The sequence below is a fragment of the Vanacampus margaritifer genome, chromosome 17, assembly GCF_051991255.1.
Source record: "Vanacampus margaritifer isolate UIUO_Vmar chromosome 17, RoL_Vmar_1.0, whole genome shotgun sequence".
Taxonomy (NCBI): domain Eukaryota; kingdom Metazoa; phylum Chordata; class Actinopteri; order Syngnathiformes; family Syngnathidae; genus Vanacampus; species Vanacampus margaritifer.
The window spans coordinates 15,421,639-15,445,846 of NC_135448.1; the positions used below are offsets into that span (position 1 = coordinate 15,421,639).

General features: G+C 36.5%; 1 protein-coding gene across 27 annotated transcripts in view; it reads left to right on the top strand.

Moving 5' to 3' along the window:
• Positions 1–24,208, top strand: part of adgrb2 (adhesion G protein-coupled receptor B2) — a 190,896-nt gene that overhangs the window by 10,464 nt on the left and 156,224 nt on the right. For 26 of the 27 annotated variants that reach the window (XR_013289058.1, XR_013289059.1, XM_077549631.1 and 23 more), the window contains exon 2: positions 2,783–2,876. The exons of the other annotated variant lie outside the window; for it this stretch is intronic. The gene's annotated coding sequence lies outside the window, so the exon portion shown is untranslated. The remainder of the gene's footprint in view (positions 1–2,782; positions 2,877–24,208) is intronic. 27 annotated transcript variants of the gene reach the window in all.

The window sequence follows — 24,208 nt, forward strand, 5'->3', positions numbered from 1 at the left end:
GAAATGGGAGAGTTGCATAGGCCGACAGTGTAATTAACCTTAGCCTGGACTTGTGTGATGTATTACCACTTCAGCTCAAAGAGTGAGGAGAGAACATAATGTGACTGTGCGCGTTGCACATCGCAATATGATGTGGAAAGAATGTCCGCACGAACAAGCCACATTAAAGCGCAAGATACCAAGTCTATGTTCATTCGAGTGCCCGACCGATATGGATTTTTTTTAAGGCAGATTAATAATCATTTTTAAAAAGTAATTCATTTCGCCAAATTGCACGGTATCATCTGTAAATATATGTAAAATTATTTGCCTTTTTGGCTCCCATTTTGCATAAAAAAATGACCATTCAAAGACGGCACAAAACTGTTGAACAAGAAACCAACACTAAGGACTCATTTTGTAATTTTTTTTAAAATAAAATTCACAAAAATCAACTCAATCAAAATTTGGATATTTTTGAGGTACTATGTTTGTTCTGCATATAATTCCAAATCCACAAAAAATATTATTCCCACACTCTAAAAAAAGTTGGGTCAAGAATAACCTAACTATGGGTCAAAAATGGACCGATCCTCTACTTGGGTCGATTTGACCCAACTTTGACCCCAAAAAATTGGGTCATTTTGTATATAACAACCCAGAAAGTTGGGTCAAATCGACACATAGAGTGGATCATTCCATTTTTGACCAATAATTGGGTTACTTTTGACCCAACTGTTTTTAGAGTGTACTCACGTTGTAGTATAGGGCAGTATAAGACTCACTGATGTCTGCCATCTAGTGGTGATTGGTGATATTACAAATTAAAACTACATCAGTCCCCTTCATATTTAGTTTCAATTTAGTTTTTCATATTTTCCCATTTAATGTATTTTATCTCTATTTCCTCTTGTTTCTCGTAGGAAACCTATATTGAATGTTCAACGCTTTTTGAAAAATATTTTGAGTTTGTTAAATAAAAAAAAAATGCTACTAATAATAATAAGAATAATTTTGACCTATTATTTTTGGCTGATGTTTGCAGGGCCATCGTTAACAATCAATGTATTTCGAAAGCGGTCTGCTTAAAATTACTGCCACCAAGCTGGCCAAGTGGCAAAAGGGAGAGTTTGTTTACAGTAAATTAAGGCTACAAGAGAATTGAATTGTTTTTTGAGCCAAATACAAAGCTAAATCTTGGTGACGCTAACTAAATACTTGGCCCAAAGTGCTCCCAGTTATCCAACAGAGCCAGGCAGCCATTTGCATTGTTAATCAGTCTCATTTTCTCTGCTCAAATAATCATAAGTCCCCTTTGGCTTTTGCAAAATTACTAATTTCTCAAAATGTTGTCTTGTCTTGAATTTAACAAATGTACAGGATAAATGTCTAAGCTTCGTTTAATCCTTGCATCCTGGGCTCTGCAGTTTATTTATTTTAGGTTCTAAACCGTGACAATGAAACTCTCCTGAAAGGGAACATCACGACTGGACACTATACAAGAACAATAAAGTCAACATTTAAAACCTAATGACTGTATATATGCTCTAGTGGGGAAGAAAATCCCTCGTAATTCTTACATTCAGATTTTATAGCCTGGGGGTGCGACAGCATTCTAATTCCCCTTGCGGTTCCGCTATCTTAGAAGTACAATCTCCTCTCACCACGCCAACAGAACCTCTCCCGACACCAATTTAGGTACTGAACCTAAATCTGGCATGCTTGGTGTGGACCCTGAAGAGAAGTAAACATTATGGAATAAGACCTTAAAGGAATACACCACCTTCAATTGTAATTAGATGCTGTCAATCACACACACACACAAACGGGAAGTCAGTATGATTCAAGAACCAGGCTTGTATTTTTTATAATGGAGACTGAAGTAGAGCAGAATGAACTACCCACACAAGGAAATTCAGCTGATTAAAGTGTATTCCAAAATTCCATCACTGTAATTGCGACACTTTAAATTCCTTTTTTTTGGTGCCATCAAGCCCTAAGTCAGAAATGACTCATAGTCGAATTTGCATATGAAATGTATCCAGTTCACGACATTTTCTCTGAAGTAGCTTTGATTTAAAATGATTAGGGTTGTTGCAAAAGCATCTTTTTTTAGCATGGATTACCATATTGATTACTCAAGTAATCACCATATTACAGTTGACTGAATTAAAATAGTAATTGATTACCACATCGATTACTCAAGTAATCGCTACATTACAGTTGACTGAACTACAATAGTAATTGATTACCGCATCGATTTCTCAAGTAATCGCCATATTACAGTTGACTGAATTTAAATAGTAATCGATTACCACATCGATTACTCAAGTAATCACCAAAATTACAGTTGGCTGAACAAATAAGTAACAAACAAATTAGTATCACTAAAACAGATCTAATATATGCTCTGAATTGCCATTAAAGCTTTTTGGCACCTTTATTTTTTGAAGAGTATTCTTGAAAACTATTTGAAGTTTGGCTGGAACATAAAACACAAGGACCCTGGATTATGGTTACAATTAAACGAACTATACTCCGTACAGACTCCATTCTCCCCACAAGGCAAAGTTTAAATGGCTGAAAATTGAGGGGATGGGAGTACAGGATCCACCATATTAATCAGTGTTAAGTATGGATGGATGTGTGTATACTTTTTTTATGACTGTATCCCTCTGCATTTGAGCATGTCACACAGACATTACCATAGAACTTCTCCATTCCATTTCTAGACTGCTAAACCACTCTAAAACCAAATTCAATCCAAACAAATAAAATGAGTATTTCCTGTTTCCTGTGACAGGAAATGGCTGGTCCCCAAACAATGCCAGCTTGTCTCAAGTTCAGCTGATGTATAACCCTCCCCGTACCACCAATCACCTGGCAAGGCGTTACCTGTGAGTTTAAACATTTTTACATCCTTTGTGTCTTTTTCAGCGTGTTATTTTTCTGACCGCATTTTCGTGACTAATGGTAGATGCCAGTTCAGCATGTAGAATTAGGCAGGAATATTAATTTTGTATATTGTTATGAAGATATATTTACAAACACAAGAAGCATGCAGATATTAGCCTTATAAATACTGTACTACATAATAATCTACCCAGAATGAAAATAAACGGTCTGATTTGAAGAGTTTTTAGGAATTCTTATGAAACAAACTACCACTGAACGTATTTGCAGTTCACACGTACTAGTGAATCCATTCAAACAAACTTACAAATATATTTAATCATATTTGCAACAAAGTTTGAACATTCTTGTAAGCTAAATGCAAAAAAACATTTTTATCCTTTCACAAAATGCTTTTTTTTTATTTTAGCATCTGGCCTACATTATACCAGAGCGTTTTAAAATCAGGTAAATAAACACTATTTATTCTGAATGGTTATTATTTATTATGCCTACAGTACATTTCTGTTTGGCATATTTTTCCCCAAAATGGCACAGGGTTATTAACATGCGCATACCCCCGTGGCATTATGGGAAAAATGCTAAGTTTTTAGCATTTAAATACAAGTATGTTCAAATGTGCTTGCAAATACTTTCAAACATATTTCCTAATAGTGTACGTTCAAATCCCTAATATATTCAAACGTATTTGCAAATACGCTCTAACATATTTTCAAATACTTTATAACAAAAATGTTTACTCCACTCCGTATTGAAGTGGTGATCCTCCAGATTTTACAGTTGCTCTCAAAACCTAGAATCGGCCAGAAACATGTCTTCCTCCCCCCTGTCAGTGCTGTTGACTTACAAACACATCACCCACACCGACTCATTCCTGCTTATTTTATTTTTTTTCTTCTTTTTTTTCTCTGGAGAGCTCAGTATTGTTCATTCGGTAATTTTACCGATTTGACATGTCATCATCATTGCGCTCCTTTTTAAAAAATATATATATATTTTTTTTTTTGTATTTTTTTTTTTGTATGTGGGTGAACATGTGTATGTGTGTGTGTGTGTGCGTGCGTGCGAGTGTGTGTGTATTCATTAGTTCACCTAAAACCTATTTAAAAAAAAAATATCCCATACCGTTCCCCTAAACCGAACACTTCCAGCCAGAGTCGTGAGGCCGTCAGGAAACCCGAGAAAGGACCAAAGAAAAGAAAAACAAGACAAGACATGTCTTCCTCCCCCTGTCAGTGCTGTTGACTTACAAACACATCACCCACACAGACTCATTCCTGCTTATTTTCTATTTCAGGGCTCACGGTTGTATATCTGATCAAATCGATACCCATCTCTCTCGCTTGCTTTCTCTATTCTTTCCGCTCATTTCTGACAGCGGTTAGGCATGATAGGATGATTGAGAACCGATGGCTCCAACAAGTCCTCCGGCCTGCGAGGCATGGACACAAATTGACACGGGGGAGGGGGTACATTTAAATGCGATAATGTCTTTTGACACACCTCTTAATGAAATCAATTAATGGATAGTGTCGGAAGGACACTCTTTGTCTTCCGCGTGTTCTTTGTTGTTCGGATAGAGAGAATGTTGATTTTCTGAATACAGACTGGAGATCGGTGAACAGGTCCTTCGAAGGATTTATTTTACAGAATATTCTGGGCACAAGCAAGTTTACAGGCAAATGGCTGCAGTTCCTCTCGCAAGTGTGTCTTTTTCAGCGGACTCCTCTCATTCTTATACTATCTTGAAAAAGTATTACAACTCCCCCCCACCCCCCCAAGCCCCTTTCTCCCCCCAGCCACCAGCCAAGACAGACTTTTACAGCATTCAATACACATTGCCTTTTGATGTGGAAATATAGTAGGTCTCAAACCCGACGTCACCCAGCATAAGATAAGACTTACAAAGGAATCATATTAACACATTTGCTTCAACCCCAGACAAATGGCCCCAAATGGGAATAGAGGAAGCTCCCCCAAACATCATTTAAACACTCACCCAGCTCTACTGAAGAAATTAAAACAGCTATGACAAAATCTAAACAGTTATAACTAAATCTGGGCAGAAGACTCTCAACAATAGATACATCATGTATTGGCTTATTCACATTTCCTGTAAGTGTACCATCCAGGTTTCCTACTTTTATCTCTTTATTACGGTCTAAACTCCTTCCGGGCCTGTGAGGAACTAGATTGAGCTGTCTTGTCGCGTACACGAACAAACAACCCCTACCAGTTTTGTCTGTCTAGTTCACAAGTGTCCCATATGAGTTGCTGTCTTTTTGGTTCCCACAGATGCCACACTTGAAGTGTGCAAAATCTTCTTTGAAACCGGTATTTATTTTCCGGTTGTTGTTTTTTTGTTCATTGAGATTTTTATTTTTTATTTTTAATGCCTGCTTAATGAATACATCTTTCACCCTGCGGCATAAGGGAAGATTCATTAGTATTTGGAAGCGAAATTCGAGTGATGCAGAATGATTGTTTGCAGAATGTCAGATGTCTTTGTTTTCCTTCTTTTGTTTCCTCCAGCTCATTGCCTTGCTTTTGGCTGCTATCTGACGCTGGCGTGTGCCGGGTGCACTTTCGTTAATTTCTGGAAAATGTGAAGTGTGGCCACAACATGTTATTAGTCGAGCGAGTGCCATCCCAAACAATTGAAAGTGCAGTCAACTGGGCCAACGAATAACAACTATCACGCCAATGTTATTTTCCACTTGCAATGCAAAAAGGACTGTAGAAAATGTAAGAAAAAATGTAGTAAAATAAGAAAAAATTATCTGCTAACAGAACAAGAACATTTTTATTTAAATTTACCTTTAAGATTTTGAAAAATAAGAAAATAATACTAGGCCTATATCAACCACAGTGGTCTTGAAAAAGTAATATTGAATAGTTTCTTAAAAATACATACGTATTCATTTAGGGTCTTTGTTATAACCCAGCCAGGGTTTGAACCCACAACCTGCCAGTCTGAGGGCAGAAAAAAATGCTACAATAAAGAGCTATATTGCACTTTTGTCTGATTGTTTTAAGACTTGTATTTTTTTCCCATTTATCTTATTACTAGATTATGCAAAATCTTAAGATTCAATTTAAGAAAATTCAACTCATGAAACTGGCTGTTAACACTCAATGCCAAGACTGCTTGATCAAATAAGATATTTTTAGTTTTTTATGCTAGAGGCATACAGAAGGCTTTGAAGCAGCCTCTGACCTGAAGAGGTCGCTTAAAGCAATGTTAGTTATTTAAAAAGCGGCCAGCACGTGGCAGCAGAGTATAAGAGATCAACCAGGGCCATTTTGCAACAAGCTCTTTCCCCCAGTGTTTTGAACAGATTTGTGAATAATGATGAAACTTAGCTATATTGTAATGCTAATTGCTGCAAAACGGAAACAGAGATCAACCAGGGCCATTTTGCAACAAGCTCTTTCCCCCAGTGTTTTGAACAGATTTGTGAATAATGATGAAACTTAGCTATATTGTAATGCTAATGACTGCAAAACGGAAACGGATACAAATATACTTTTTTTGTTGTTGGTAGGTTCCATGATTTTATAGCAATAGGACACAATGTTGTGTGGGCCTTGCAAACTCAGTCAAAATGCAGTAAAACAGCCGGGAGCAAATGGGGTTGCTTCAGTGAAAATGGTTGAGAGTCAATGAGTTAAAATAAGCAGAATGATCAAATAATAAAAGAACAATAATAATAATAATAATAAATAATATTGTGTTTTAAGTTAAAATAACTAAGTATATTTAAGTTAAATGTAAGAAATGTTCTTCTCATTTAGCACATCCGCTGCCTTTTGAAAATGAGTTAAAGTCATTCATGAGCCAAGTCGAGCTTGTTTAATTACCCGAAGCTACAGCACGTGATGGCTGGAAGGATTTAACAACACGAGTGAAGCATGGCATCCAATCAAGGCTCAGCTTTCGGTTGCTCTGAACTCTGATTGGCACGCTCTCTGCCGCCTATTAAAGTTTCTCATCTTTGAAGAAGTGTACTTGAAGAGGTTTTCCCTGCCTTCATTCCCAGTGACAGTGTGTTATTCTCTCTATACGATACCTAATGAATCATAAAACGTCAGTTATGGTTATGATCAAAATTGGATTGATGGGGCCTTTTTTCCCCCTCCTGTTGTCAGGAAATTTCACACTTTTGTGGATCCCTCCAGGCTTGCTAGGGTGCTGTGCAGCCAATTAGTCTGGGAAATGGCCCCCCTGAAAGTATAGACGGACCTATCCATCTAATAGGATGTCTATATTTGTACGTTTTGCGCCACCTCAATAACCATATGGCTTATAGTATCGTATACAACGGTGCCTTGAGATATTCTCTACAAAAATGAATGGCTGCAGATTACCGAGTCACATATTGCAGTAGCTTGTGCCTGTCTTTTCCTTTTCTGTTTATTTCAGTGGGCGCAGATGATTCGTGATGACTGTTTTGTGTTACAAGCTTGCACGGAACAATTTAAATTTGGTTCTCAAGGCACTACTTAGTCAAGGGCATCGTCATGTACAGCATTAAAATAGCAAGGTCGAGAGACCAGAGGAAGGATTAAAGGAAGGAATGAAGAAACGTTTCAGGTTAATAGATGAATTTGAGACAAAAGTGCGGATGTGTTAAGCAATTCAGGACACAGCAGCTTTCACTTTTTAAGTGAGCAAACGTATTGGAACATGCGACTGATGGGTATTTCTAGTTGCTCAGGTGTTGCCTTTTCGATTGATTGCTTCAACACGAGTGCTTGTTTTTGGATTTGTGTTTCACTAATGAAAATTGCATTTGCTGTTTCGCAAACATGAAGACCAGAGAGCTGTCTATGGGAGAAAAGTATAGCTAATCATTCTGGAGCTGAGAGAAGAGGGATACCTGTGATTTTTTTTTTACCCGGCAGTGATTGAGTCCTTGTCAGAAATAAAACAATGATGATTTGGTAGGGTTTTGCAGTTGCATTAAGCAGTTACAAGTGCATTACAAAAGCATTTTTACGCCCTGATTTGTTTGTAAACCATTGATGGGTGTTTATATTGTACTTCATATTCGTATAATGATAAAAAAAAAAGGTGGTGGGGGGGGGGGGGGATTGACGTTTTTACTATGTGACCAATTTGGTCATTGTTTTCTTAAGTAAAAACAGATATTTGCAATGTATAATTTTGATTAAACAGAAGATAGTCAATCTTCTTTCAGGAAAGATCACAGAAATCAGTGAACAATTACTGCTGATATGGCGAAATCAGAGGATTTGAACAATTTTAAATAAAAAAAAAAATGGCTCCAAGCGATTACTCGATTATTAAAATAGTTGTTAATCGATTACTTGTCGATTAACTCATTTGCTCCAAAAAACATATACAAATGTTCTATTTTACATAATGTCATGATCCCAGAGACATATTTATGTTTATGTTTTTTTTTTTATGCTAGAGCATACAGAAGGCTTTGATGCAACCTCTGACCTGAAGAGGAAGTTAAAGCAATGATAGATAGTACAAAAAACGACCAGCAGGTAGCAGCAGAGTATAAGAGATCAACCAGGGCCATGTTGCAAAAAAACTCTTTTCCCCAGTGTTTTAAACAGGTTTGTGAATAATGAAGAAACTTAGCAATAATATAATATATTATATTATATAAATATATGCTAATTGCTGCAAAACGGAAACCGATACAAATATACTTTCTTTTCCCCTGATGAAAGAAGAGACTCTAATCTTACTTTTGGTAGGTTCTATGTTTTCATAGCAATAAAACAGAATATTCTGTGGACCGAGCAAAATCAGTCAAAATCCAGTAAAACAGCCAGGAGCGAAGGGGGTTGCTTCAGTGTAAATGGCTTGGAGTGAATGAGTTAATTGATTGATTTTGACAGCTCTAAAGCACTGTAATAGAAAATAAATCTAAACTTATGCTGTCCTGCATGCATACGGAGGCCGCTCACAAAAATGCATAGTGTATTTGGTCCTTGTAGAATTTAAACTCAAGCACTCCTATGAACACACACTAAATAAATCTACATTTTCCCGCAGTAACTGTCTTTAATCAGACTGTCACTGCATATTTTTTCAGAATAAGTTGACTCTAGTAGCTGTGCATAAGAAAAATATTTTTTCCTCCTGATCTACTTAACATTCCTGCCAGCAAAATTCAAGTTCAGTTAAGGCCAGCAGTTAATAAATTATAGCTGTAATACCTTTCCTGGCTGACAGCCTGGCCTCATCTCTATACGCTTTTCAAAAATGTGTGCGTTTGGTTATATTCGTCAGTAACGGGTTGACTATGCGTGTGTGCGTATTTGCTTTTTTACCGGCAATGATCTGTCATCACTAGCCCCTGTCTTCCAGCAGAAAGGATGTTCCATCATAAACGTAGAAAATGCACCGTCATGTTCTTGTCATTTTGCGGCCGTGCGATTATCACTCTTTCCAAATTGTAACCTCTTCAATCTCAGAGGGTATTTCATCAGGACTTTGCCACATTCAAACTGACAGATAACAATGTGCTAAATACGTCTCTCGCACCTGTCTGCCTTCGTTAAGTCACAGAGCAAAATTGGACCTGGAGTTTGGAAGCCAGAACCAAATTCTCAACCAAGTATTCTTTGTGATGGTTCACTGCCATTGACGGTTATAAACGTCCCAAAATATTTTTAACCATTTCTATTGGTTTAACATATTTTTCTACTTTTGTTAACAAGAGTATGAAAACCTAAAAAAAAAAAAATTGTACATTTAGAACAGATATAAAATTTGTGATTTATCGCAAGTTAACAATTGAAGTCATGCGATTAAAGAATTTTAATCGCTTGACGAGAGGATTATAAAAAATTTGTCGTAATTAATCGCATGACTTCAATAATTAACTCACGGTTAATCCCAAAATTTTATATCTGTTCTAAATGTACAATAAAAAAATCATTCACTGCCATATAAACGTCCAAAAATATTTTTAACCATTTCTATTGGTTTAACATATTTTTCTACTTTTGTTAACAAGAGTATGAAAACCTAAAAAAAAAAAATTGTACATTTAGAACAGATATAAAATTTGTGATTTATCGCAAGTTAACAATTGAAGTCATGCGATTAAAGAATTTTAATCGCTTGACGAGAGGATTATAAAAAATTTGTCGTAATTAATCGCATGACTTCAATAATTAACTCACGGTTAATCCCAAAATTTTATATCTGTTCTAAATGTACAATAAAAAAAATCATTCACTGCCATATAAACGTCCAAAAATATTTTTAACTATTTCTATTGGTTTAACATATTTTTCTACTTTTGTTAACGAGAGTATGAAAACCTAGAAAAAAAAATATTGTACATTTAGAACAGATATAAAATTTGTGATTAATCGCAAGTTAACAATTGAAGTCATGCGATTAATTGCGATTAAAAAAATTGTAATCACCTGACGAGAGGATTATAAAAAATTAGTCGTAATTAATTGCATGACTTCAATAATTAACTCACGATTAATCCCAACATTTTATATCTGTTCTAAATGTACAATAAAAAAAATCATTCACTGCCATTGACGGTTATAAACGTCCAAAAATATTTTTAACTATTTCTATTGGTTTAACATATTTTTCTACTTTTGTTAACGAGAGTATGAAAACCTAGAAAAAAAAATTGTACATTTAGAACAGATATAAAATTTGTGATTAATCGCAAGTTAACAATTGAAGTCATGCGATTAAAAAAATTGTAATCGCTTGACGAGAGGATTATAAAAAAATTGTCGTAATTAATCGCATGACTTCAATAATGAACTCACAGTTAATCCCAAAATGTTATGTCTGTTCTAAATGTACAATAAAAAAAATCTAGGTTTTCATCCTCTTCTTAACAAAAGTAGAAAAAAGATGTTAAACCAAAAGAAATAGTTGAAATAATTTTTTGACGTTTATAACCGTCAATGGCAGTGAATGAGTTCATTGACTTTCATTCTTTATGGTCGCCACTAGCAAATCATCTTGGCGAACTTTACCGGATGAAATATATGCTGGGTTGCTGCTCTCTTTTTGGCAGCTGTCTAAAACAACCAAGCCTAATTGGAAGTAAAATGCCATTCCCGCAGTGGGTGCTCGGAATTGACGCTATATGCAAAGTGTTTGTTAGCCATTGTGGGCTGTCATGTCGCACTCGCCTAACGCACAAGAGAGGCGGGTCTGCGTTTCTATGTAACAATGAATCCAAAAGAACATTATTATGCTGTGCACTTGCGTATCTTGGTGTCGGTAATGCAGCCAAGTGAATCTTACTTGACATAATAGACACGTATTCATTATTTCTGCCTTCAAGATCGTCTACACTTGAACAAATATGAACAATGCTGCTATTTGTGCGACGTGTCACATATGTTCAAACAAAAAGGCTCAGTTTTTACAGCTTTGGATTGTATTTCTGTGACAAAATATGCGAGAATTGGTTTCTGGTTCAATGTAACAGCCAAGGTTTCTTGTCAGAAGTTTACCAGTCAGCAGATCTGACCTTGATTTGACCTTTCAGAAAGTATTTGGAATGATTAAAAATTCTAAATCAAATGAAGTTCAAAATAAGATACAAAGCAACTAAACAAACATTAGGGAAAAAACGTGACTTAGGCCCCGCCAGCACGAAAGACAGTTTCAATGTATCCTCACAAGTTTCTTACCGTTTAGGCCGTTCGTCCACACGATGGCGCCGTTTCGGAGCTTGAAAGCGATGACTTTTGAAACCGGGCTCCCGTCTGGACACCATTTTCAGGATACACCTCCAGTGATGACGTAATGGTCGCAGCTGGATGACGTTTGGTCCAATTCTCTCTTGACTGCGCGTGAATCGTCAGTCCGTCAACAACAATGGCGGATCGCCGCGTCGTAGTCATTTTGCGCAGCCTCCATAGCTAGCGCATGCTTTTCCAGCAAGATATTTAGCTTCTTTATTCCCACGTTCAACAAGCGGTGTCGTACTTGAATCACCCGCCATTGTCATTTCTCCTGTGTTCGTCTTTTTCATGTCAAGCCATGTTTGTTCTTTGAAAAAAAAAAAGTGTTTGTGAACTTCCTGTGGCTGCGCTACAGCGCCACTCCAGGCTTGGCATATACATTACAGCCGTCCTCGGCGTCTTCTTTTTGGACACTCGCAAGTCTTGAAATGCTTCTGTGTGTACGAGATTTGTTTGAGGAACGAAGCCGGCTTTGCTTCCGTCTGGGCGAGGGCCTCAGGCACGTATAGCCAACAATCAACCTACAAGGGCAGAAAGAAACCAGAAAACCGATGAGACAACGGGAAACACATGGACACGACACACGTGGCTAAAGGAGATGATTAGTGGGAACACTAACGTAACGAGAGACATGGACAAGAGGGACACAAGGAAAACACGACCGAGCTGAAATCTAAAATCAACAAAAACACAGATCGTGACAAAGTAAATGTACAAAACTCAGTGTCCAATTTGTATGTTAGCGTAAATTAAAAAAATATAAATTCCAAGGTACTTCCCAAATGAAATCAGGTATGAGGGGGAAAAATATATTCTTTGCTGACTAATCGGTACCCTCATTTTAGCAATGATAAGAAATGAAGAACACACAAGGAAGAAAAGTTAGCATGACCTCATGTGCAATGGATACGATCAGGCCAGGACTGGCCATCTGGAATACAGGGCAGATGCCCTGTGGACCGGCCTCTTTTGGGGCCAAAGTGGTGCTATTTCATTATTATTTTCCCCCTTTTTTTCCACAAGAGACCACCCCACAATTTAAAAAGAACAGCCCATTAATTCATTTAAAATATAGACAACAAACTGAACCAATTAACATCAGTGGTAGCCAGGAGTGGTTAGGAGTCGTGTCAAAATACTTGGGCCAATTTTTGGTGCCAGTCCAGCCCTGGATACTATTTAACTCTTTGACTGCCAAAAACGTTAAATAACGTTTAGTAAAATCCTATGGAGGAGTGCCAAAGACGTTAAAAGACGTTTGTTTCAAAACAGAGGTGAAACTAACTATTTTCTATTGTTGATTACTGAAAAACGGAAAAAGGTAGAAACAAACTTTTTTTTCTGATGAAAGATGAGAGTCCAATCTTTCATTTGGTAGTATGTGTGTTTCCATAGTCCAAACACATAATTTTCTATGGACCTTGAAAGATCAGTCAAAATTCTTAAAATCGGCTGGCACCCACGGCATCCCTTTTCTGAAAACGTCTGGCAGTCAAAGAGTTAATAGCTCTCTTTGCTAAACTGTCTAAATTTAATAAACTAAAATTAAATGAATAAAAAAAAGGAAGGGTTGATTCTTGAGTATACCACACCGACCAATCCCGGCACGGCAGCACACATGACCTGTGAAGCACTCTGGATATCGCAAGAGATAGTGAGTCTATTATATTTGATGTGGTAAAGATAACTATTTGTCCATCTGTGATCAATAATCACTCTCTTTTTTTCATTTGCTTCTAGGTGTTGATTTTTTTTTTTTTCTGCCAGCAGAGGTATGTGTGGCCTCCATTGCGCGGCAACAATGATAATGATAAAGAGAAGCGGAGAGCAGAGCGTGGGAAGAACACTGTGTCTGATTTGGCTGCGGTGCTACTTTCCGTCTGATCTTCAGCGGAAAAAGGCCCAAACTCGTACAGCAGGCTTATAACCCTTCGCTAATCCCCTCTTCTGACTCATTTCACAGCGGTTCGATGCTCTCTCTTGTTCGCTCACTGGCATGCTGTTTGTACAAGCTCACACACAAACAAACATACAAATCCTTTTAGTTGATGAAAATTTCAAGACCTAAGAAAAGTACATACAAATTATCGTGAAATAACTTATTACACTCTCAAACTGTATACTTATTTGCGTTCTATTTATATATTTATATTATATATAAATATTACCATACTCCCAAAGACGTATTTATATGTTTTATGTTTTATTTTATTTTTTTTAAATGCTAGAGCATACAGAAGGCAATGGTAGTTATTACAAAAACGGCCAGCAGGTGGAAAGCAGAGTATAAGAGATCAGCAAGGGCCATGTTGCAAAAACACTTCTTTTCACAGATTTGTAAATAATGATGAAACTTTGCTATATTCTAATGCTAATTGCTACTAAACGGAAACATATAGAAATATACTTTTTTTTCCTGATGAAAGAAGGAACTCTAATCTTTCCTTTGGTGAGTTCCATGTCTTTATAGCAATAGAACACAATATTCTATGGGCCTTGCGAAATCAGTCAAAATCCAGAATATGAGCCGGGAGCGAAGGGGGTTGCTTCAGTGAAAATGACTGGGAGTGAATGAGTTAAGCTTTTTTTTTTCTACTTGGAACATATCAATTTGAGTTAAAAAAAGAAACTTAGTGCAACTGCCAAGGGCTTAGAGTGAAAAGGAGGTAACCCCTCCCCATTGCCTGTTATACATTTGTGCCATTATTACAGATTAACGTTTTTTTATGAGCCTCGCTGGAATTAGCATTAGTGACGGTTTTAGTGCCAAATTCACGTTTCAGCTCTGTCACTCTCCCCCGCCCCCATAAGAGACGACTTAATATCGCAGCGAGCCACCCCGACACGGTGCCAGGCTAGCGGATCACCGCGGTGGGTTTAGTACATTGGGTCACATTTCACCCTCTTGCTATTCATAGAAGGCTAAAGCTTCTTTTCTTGATGTCTGTTTCACATTCCATTAACGCAATTGTCTCTGTATGTTAGTATGCACAGGATACATTATTACCCCCCAAAAATAAAAAATAAATCAACCCACAGTTTCACCGAATTGAGCTGGCTGATTATTTTTGGAAGCTTATCAGCTAAACCACAGGTGTCTAAAAAAAAGGCCCGGGGCCAGATTCGGCTCACCACATACCGTAAAAATCCCGTGGGTATCACGCACCCGTGTTTAATGCGCCCCACCGAAATCACTATCCTTAAACATTTTTTTTTTTTAATTTCTTTACTTTGCCTTTAAATCTCTTTAACTCCATTTGTAACTGCTTTCAAAAGTTATACTTTTAATGACAGTATTTGAAGCATATTGTGGTACGTTGTGTATAAAATAACTTTTTTTTTTTAACAACCCATAGGTACTGCCTAGGTACTTTTTTTTAAAAAGAATTCTGAGAGCTCAGTATTATTCATTCGGCAGCCTTCAACATGTCATCACCATCATCATCGCTCCTTTTTTTTCATGTATATGTTTGTGCTCTTTAATTCACTTGAAACCTGTTATAAATCCAAGACCCTTCACCTTAATCAGATACCTCAGAGTCCCGCCAGAGTCATGAAGTTGCCACGAGACCAGAGGAAGGATCAAAGGAATACCAACTTTATCAGCCTTCAGATTTGTAAAAAGGCCGACGCAGATATTTGTCGATTACTGGTGCCGATTACTGGTGCCGAATTTTGCATTTTGAAAAATATCTGCATCAGCTTTTTTTTTTTACAAATCTGAAGGCCGATAAAGCTGGTATCTCACTGAGCAGTGAATGCTTGCGAACGTAGCAAATGGAGGGTTTTCCTCAGGATTTGTAAGATGTTCACAGACAGTTTGTGCTTATCGCAAACGCATTTTGAACATATTCAGGCCATTTTTCACTGTCTGCAAAGATCTTTAGACACCTTTTCACGAACCCCGATGAAAACCCAGAATTAGCTACATTAGCAATTTTACATGCATTTGTCGGTACTCGCCTACCCTTAGCCTAAACGACATGATTTTTTTTTGGTTCCAAGCCCCCGTATAATATTTATTTATTTATTTATTTATTTATTTATTTATTCATTCTCAGGATTTTACAGTAATTGCACTGTCTACTTTGTTTCTTGAAAAATTAGTTTTGCTATTTTTTTGGGGGGCGGAAATGTGGACAAAATTTTCACATTTTCATCACTCTTTCCACATTTTCTTTCAACACATCGTCTTAAGATGAATTGAACAACAGTTAAATATTTATCACACCCCCCTCCCCCACCCCCACATGTTTTCTGATTTCAAATTCAATTTGTTGTTAAAATAAACAATAAAAAATAATAATAATAAATACAGGGGCAATATGAGGGAAATAATATTTTAACACCTGTGGATAAACCATGTATAACATGGAACATAAGGATGACTCATTTTGCACAATTCTGCATAGCAACTCCCTGTTAATTGACTAACGTACAGTACTGATCTACCCTGCGGTAAACGATCCCATTTGTGTGCTCTATCTTCCCTGAAATGAGTACCGGAGATGGAGTTGGAGAGCGCTAGTTATTTACCATGCAGAACATATATCTGCCTCTCCATTTGCAGCCATTAGACTCCATACTCGAGCAATATTTCACCCCGATTCTATCAGGGGGATTTTTATATGATCAAATTACCTTTGTTCATCACGAGGGAGCGAAATGTCAGTAAACCTCAGCAGGCTGTGATTCTCGTGCCTTCAATCACAGGCTTGGACAATGATGATATACAGCCGCCTTTGCTGCATATAAGACGCGTGTTTAATAGACGGGCTTATCGCTAAGAATGTACAACAATTTAGCCGTCTATTATAAATATAAATGGAGGGCTAGCGTGGGATTAATGCGCAAAGCAGCTCCTGTAATCTTCCGACTACAGAGCTGCGCTTTTGGAAAACGTTTTTTTTTTTCAAGCAACTCAAAGCCCAAAACCAACATGAATTACTTGTTTGATCACTGGCTCTTGCAATGAATCACAAAGAATTAACAAGCAAATTGCCGGCTCTTCAAAAGGTTTCCGGGCTTGTCAGAAGCTAATTTTGCTCTGTTATTTCAACAGACACGGCCGTCGTGTTTTTTTTTTTGTTTTTTTTTTGGCTTAGCCTTAGGAGGAAGGAGCAGCAATCCTTGTTTAATATAAGATCTATATTTTGTTTTCTTATGTCACAATGTAAGTCGTTAAATGTTATTGTGATTAAAATCGTGTATTTCAACCAAACTTCTCGTGTGAGAGTAAAAACTCAATTTAGTAAGAAACCCCCCCCCCCCCCCCCCCCAAAAAAGTCATTAGGAGCCGATTACAGACAAACAGAAATACGACACTTATAAAGTTCAGCCTGGGTCAATATCACTATAAAGTGCTTTATTATAAGTGGCCAAATATTCGCACCCATACCAAGATGATGTTAAGTCTTTTGCAGCGTGTTCCCTTCATTTTGTACCATTTTTATCATTCATTGGACATACTTGATTTTGGTATCTCTGACAACTAAAAAAATGATACCCATACTACATAATCTTTATTTTTAATTTATTTTTTATCTTTGTTTTAGTTTCTAGAACAAATTTGATCAAATAAACCAGTTTTCATAGTCAAAAGTAAACATTTTGCTTGTGTCCCTAAAATTTCTGTCCACCCTGTCATTATGGTGTAAGCGCCCCTTTAAGAAATCCACCAGTTCTATCATTGAAATTGCAACCAGCATTTTTGGCTTTCATCAGTTGACGTGGAAACAAAGAATACTTGAAGAATAAATATTTACACTTTTGTTCTGTAATTTCCATCATGTTGAGTGTAGTTGAATCTTAACATGTCCACTCTGTCATTGTAAAAAGTCAGTTGAACCTTTCAGAAATTCCAATATTTAGTGCTGTCATCTGAAACCGAATCATGGTGCCAAGTTAAAAAGTCCACCGTGTGTCAAAAATGTCTTATTTATTTTCATTAGGGGTGTCAAGCGATTACATTTTTCAATCCAAATTAATCGCATGACTTCAATAGTTAACTCATGATTAATCGCAAATTTAATATCTGTTCTAAATGTACAATAATATGCACAATATTTTTTTGTCTTCATACTCGTTAAAATAAAAGTGGGAAAAAAATATTAAACTAATAGCAATGTGGCTGCATCTTTTAGTAATTGATGCAGTAATTTCTTAATAATATGAAACATTTAGTTAAAATGCAAAAGATGTACTGTATTGTAAAAACGAGTGTGATATTGATTAAAAAAAAAATGCCACTAGACGGCATTATTGCATTTGTAAGACATTGGTGACAGCTCAGTACATTTTTCTTTTCATGTTGAGAGCTTTTTAATCTTTAACATGAAGCAACTTGTGAAATTCTGCACATTTTTAAAATTGTAAAACCTTGACCCCGGTCCCCACAATTATATGTATTATTATAAAAAAAATTACTGCTAAAATTTGACGTGGACGTGCCTGCTGCATTGCGACTGGAATTCCCCCAGTACAGGCTAACTAATTGCGCGTTAAAGGAACTTTGAAATGAACTCGAAACGAACGCACTCATTTTGACACCCCTAATTTTGATTAAACACAGAAGCTAATCAGTCTTCTTTCATTAAGGACTACAGAAATGAGTGAACGATTACTGTTGATATGCTCAAATCAGAGGATTCGGACAACTTTTAATTAAAAAATGGCTCCAAATGATTATTTGATGACTAGAATTGTTGTCTATTCATTTGATAATGTCGATTTATCGATGAACTTTGACAGCTCTACATTTTGTTATTGCGTGCAGTTAATTGATATAAAAACAAACGCGTGCAAGCTTGACTAATCCACATTTTTAACATAACATCCAACTGCCATCTGTTTCTCCAGGCTTACGCATTTAAGACACGGAGGTCCAATCAAACATGTTCCCCCAGCCTAATTGTTCCGTCAGAACTCCACTTGGCTGCGTTCCATGTCATTCCACACTCCGCTTTTGTCATTTAATCAATCGTCCTTTGCTTCCAATAAAGCGTACGACTAAATAGTAAGACGTCGCCTGAGTAATGAAAATGAGCGCGGATGTAATATACGACAGCGCTCGATTACATTTCTAAAAAAGGCAGACTTGACTTTCCTGACTGACTGTTGTGAAAAACATTTTTTTTGTATCAGCACATATCACTTAATTAAAATTAGTGACGGGAAAATGAAGCTTCATGAAGCACTTGACGTGATATGTTTTGACTCCCCTAGATGGTGTTCTTGATTTAACTCTTTGACTGCCGGACGTTTTCAGAAACGGGATGTCGCCAGTGCCAGCCGATTTAAGCATTTTGACTGATCTTTCAAGGTCCACAGGAGAAAAAGTTTGTTTCTACCTTATTCCGTTCTTCAGTAATCAACAATAGAAAATGGTTACTTTCACCGAAATGCTCTGTTTTGAAACAAAAAGCGGAGAAAAAGAGCTTTTTGTGAAACGATGTTATTTCATGCACTCTAGTAAATTGTACACTTCTTTTTGTCCATGAATGATGCCACAAACACCTAAATAGTGCTTTACTTCTGTAAAAGACTATCACCAACAATGAAAAAGTGTTTTTAGATTGCAAAATATGTTTATTTCCATTCAACAGTGTAACAATTTGACAAAACAATTTCACAAACTATTTACAAATGTGTGCAACTGTGGTACTACTTACAATTATGTGGATGTTTCAAATACAGTTTTTCCTTTTGTAACGCTCCCATGCGTGCAAGGAGACGCAGCAGGATTTGCACAACAGATTAGTTTCACTTGCGATGGCTCCTTTCGCGTGCAGACGTTACACTTTCTTGACGGCCTTTTTTTCCGGGGAATAGCAAGTAGCAGACTGTACCCATTCCAACAATGAATTGAATGCATTGGACTCGGGGTACTCTTCGTTGTCCGATTGAACGTCCGCCTGTGCAGAAGTGCTCGGTTGTGCTCCGCGTTTTCCGGTGTTAGCATCGCTAGCCGGTGAACCTTTATGACATCGTCATAGACGTTGATAGATATTGTAACATTTTTAATACTTAATTTTATTTTATTAACCATTGTTACACATTATTAACATTTTAATTCTTCATATTAACCTTGTCGAAATGTTTTGTGTCCTGTGCAGAGCAGATGGTGTTGATTTCGGTATAATCTGACCTAAACTGGGTCATACTATTTAGTCTAAAAAAGTTCCTTCTCAGCGCTTTGTGCGAAAACACATTTGGTCCTTGAGAACAGAATCTGTTTTGAACACCCACATCTGACTCTGTTTTCGCCATCGCTCACGGAAAAGTACCAGAGAGTATGTTTTGTCTACAAATGAAAGAGAGGAGGTCTTTTTAACTATAAGAAACCGTTGTGCACGCGGAAGAGCCACATTTGACGCTCTGAAATCCCAATCTCTGAAAGATTAAAAAATCATTTTTGCAAAGGTGTATTTTTCTTACATTAAATCTATCTTCATTTTTGGAACACGCAAAGAGGACAAAATTCCGATATTCCTCTTCAGCGTCAACGCTTCCAACTTCGGCGTCAACCTCGGAGTCACCATCATCATCATCGATGATGATCATCGTCGTCATCAATGTGCTCTTTAGCGTTGGTCGATGCTTTTCGTCTTTGAAAAAAACTGCTCCAGCACGAGCTGCTTGCAACCGGTCGCCATGTTCTCTTCCCTTCCCCAGCCATTGTCCCCACTAGCTCCGCCTCACGTCTTCTACTGACGCCTACCCAATCTTGTCAAAAGAGAGTCATTGCTGCCATCTAGGGGCCAAAAATAGTCATTAGGCTAACTAGATCTGCTTGAAACTTTCACCACAGCTGGCCAAGGCTTTCCTCCACCCGTTTCAAAAAAAAAAAAATTGGATGACGTCTTTTAACGTCATTGGCGGCCCTCCGTAGGTTTTTACTTGACGTCTTTTAACGTCCATGGCAGTCAAAGAGTTAAATTTAAAGGCTAGTGCAAAGGAAATTGATGACATTTCCACTGCATCTTTCACCCAAGAGTGCCATCTAGAGGAGTCAAAAAATATCACAAGTGCTTCATGAAGCTTCATTTTCCCATCACTACTTAAACTAGCACAGACTCCCTGGAATCAAAGACGATAGGCTTGTGCCTTGTTAGTACACGACGAGCAGTTAACGGCTCGTCCCGGCTGAACAAACAGAAGCGAGAGTGGATGGAAGGATGAGCAAGATGAGAGGGTGTATATTTGATTAGCCTCTGAAGTGAGGGATGTGCCTTTAATCCCCCTCCTCTAACTAATCCCCTCTCCTCTTGGGGAATGCTCACTGCCCACGGGCACAAAGTGTTGTAAGTCTTTAATGTGGAGCCACCGGTCACACTTTGGGCTTTCGTTTGATTCATTCATTCGTCTTTTTTCATCTGTCCGTTCTTTGCATCCTGCTACATTTCTTTTTTTTTGAATGCTTGAGGCCAAATTTGTTCACATTTGGGTATTTGACACGAAATGATCTCGATCATGAGGGAAATATTCATCGCAATTATTTTGGTAATAAGTGAAATCACAATTAAGAGGATGGTTTATTTTTTTAGTACAAAACAAGAAAATGTTAAAAAATACAATTCTTTGAAACGCTATAATTATGCAAGTTCCTTTTCAATTAATTCATTAAATTAGTTTTTTTTTTTTAAAGGAGAAAATGTATAAATTAACTCAAAATTAGTATTAATAATCTTTTTTGGACGATTATGCTGAGTTTGTAATTGTGGAGTGTAATAATTGTTATTGAATTTCGATTAATTGCACAGCCACTACTACAATTTATCTTTATTATGAATAAAAATACTAAAATGCTGATTTTAATTTAATCTGAATTTACCCTACACTCAAATCTGTGAGTTTAAAGGGATACTTGACCCATTGAGCCATTTTTACATTTTTACTGCTGAAAATGGGTCAAATATCCCTTCAATGTATTTAAATCCCTTTCACTCATTTAGCAAAATTTGTTAGTTTTTTTTAAAAGGAGAAAATGTATAAATTAACTCAAAATTAGTATTAATAATCTTTTTTGGACGATTATGCAGATTTTGTAATTGTGGAGTGTAATAATTGTAATTGAATTTCGATTAATTGCACAGCCCTACTACAATCTATCTTTATTATGAATAAAAATACTAAAATGCTGATTTTATTTTAATCTGAATTTACCCTACACTCAAATCTGTGATTTTAAAGGGATACTTGACTCATTGAGCCATTTTTACTGCTAAAAATGGGTCAAATATCCCTTCAATGTATTTAAATCCCTTTCACTCATTTAGCAAAGTTTGTTAGTTTTTTTTAAAAGGAGAAAATGTATAAATTAACTCAAAATTAGTATTAATAATCTTTTTTGGATGACTATGCTGATTTTGTAATTGTGGAGTGTAATAATTGTAATTGAATTTCGATTAATTGCACAGCCACTACTACAATTTATCTTTATTATGAATAAAAATACTAAAATGCTGATTTTAATTGAATCTGAATTTACCCTACACTCAAATCTGTGATTTTAAAGGGATACTTGACTCGTTGAGCCATTTTTACTGCTGAAAATGGGTCAAATATCTTTAATGTATTTAAATCCCCATCACTTATTTAGCAAAATAAAAATACGGGCAAGTCTGTTTTGACTTGAATTTTAAAAACAACGTATACTCATGGGGACAAATATGATAAAGAATATCGTATAGGAGAAAATAAAGGCTGTACTTTATTGACCAGAAACCAAAATAAAAATCCAAGCTCAGCCCTCGCAGAGTCCAGAGCTCCTTAAGCAATAAGAAAACAGTCACACATACGGTGTCGCAATGTCTTTATTGCTGTTAGTAATGAAACTCACATTCACACTTTTTTTTTTTTATGGTGCAATGTTAGAAACCTATATGACGGCCATCGCTTTTATTTGTCTGTCTTTTCTGTTTCATTAAAAGTATACTTGTGCTATTCCGCAGTGCTGTCACTCAAATAAAACCGACAGGCTTTGTCGGGTATGAGAGGTGAACATACTGGAAACAAACTGGGAACAACTTGAACGTTACATGACTTGAACGTTACATGACTCAAAACGAAATTGAATCAAAGGAAAAGCAAAAATTAAAAATAAAATGAGGGAAAGCGTTATAGAAAATAGATGGATGGATATCCTTGCTCCCAGGATTTTTTTTTCATATCGAGAATACATAAAATATACAAAATGCAACATCCCTGCGCCAAATCTAAACAAATATGCTTGCGCTATGCTTAGGAAGCAGAACTTTATTTACAATCAAACAGCGAGAATTTTACAAGAGCAAAGTGCTCGTTTTATGAGAAATAGCAATTGTTACAGGAAAATAGCACAAATACAGTTCAGTATCTTGCTATGAGAATAAAACAACAATATCGTGATAAAAACGACTTTTTTTTTATTGAATCATATTTACTTTTTATTGTAACCCTAGTATTAATTAACAATGCTTGAGTAGAACGAGTGCAGCAGAGAAAACGGCAAACAAAGCTTTTTTGTTTACTATACTTTGGCTAAACAATAAAATATGCTGTAAAGTACTACTTTCAAAGCTGCATGGTCGGTATCTAAACTTTAAGGTCATTGAAAATAAATAAATAAATAAATAAATAAAATAAAAAAGAGAGAGCAATGATGATGACATGTCAAATCGGTAAAATTACCAAATGAACAATACTGAGCTCTCTAGGGAAAAAAAATTAAAAAATTAAAAAAAATTAAAAAATTAAAAAAAAAATAAAAAAATTAAAAAAAAAAATTAAAATTTTTTTTTTTAAACCTTTCTACCCCAAAAAATAAAAATCTCGTAGCTATATACGAATGCTAAATTCAATCTTCCTGTCGTCATTACAAGACAATGTGACACGCCGCAGCCTATCTTGCATTGTGCTGAATTGTTATTCTGCCGTTAGCTCGTCTCGGTAGCTTTTGCAGACCTCCGCATTGACAGCTGTCCAAAAAAAAAAAAGACACTGCATAATGTATACCAAGTTTCCGTCACATGGCTTCCATTTCTAATAAACTCATTTAAGCACACAATGTTCTTTCATGGGCAATCATTATTCCAGCAGACAATTCTTTCATGTGTCATGACTCATCGGATCCGATATCATTTTTCAGTCAATCCATGTGTTAACAAATGATTTATTACCATCCACACACTTTAAACTAATTCATTTTCACATTATCAGCTGCAATGGTCATCTAATAGTGTTTTTATTTATTTATTTATTTAGAGAACTCATTCAACTCACAGACATTTTCACTGAAGCAACCCCCTTTCGCTCCCGGCTGGTTTACTGGATTTTGACAGATTTTGCAAGGACCGCAGAATATTGTGTTCTATTGCTATAAAAACATGGAACCTACCAAAAGACAGATTAGAGTCTCTACTTTCACCAGGAAAAATAAATCAGGAAAAAAAAAGTATGCAGCTCTATTTCATCATTATTCACAAACCTGTTGAAAACACTAGCAAAAACTAGCTTTTTGCAACATGGCCCTGGCTGATCTCTTATACTCTGCTGCCACCTGCTGGCCGTTTTTGTAATAACTACCATTGCTTCAAGTGTTTGTTTTTTTCAG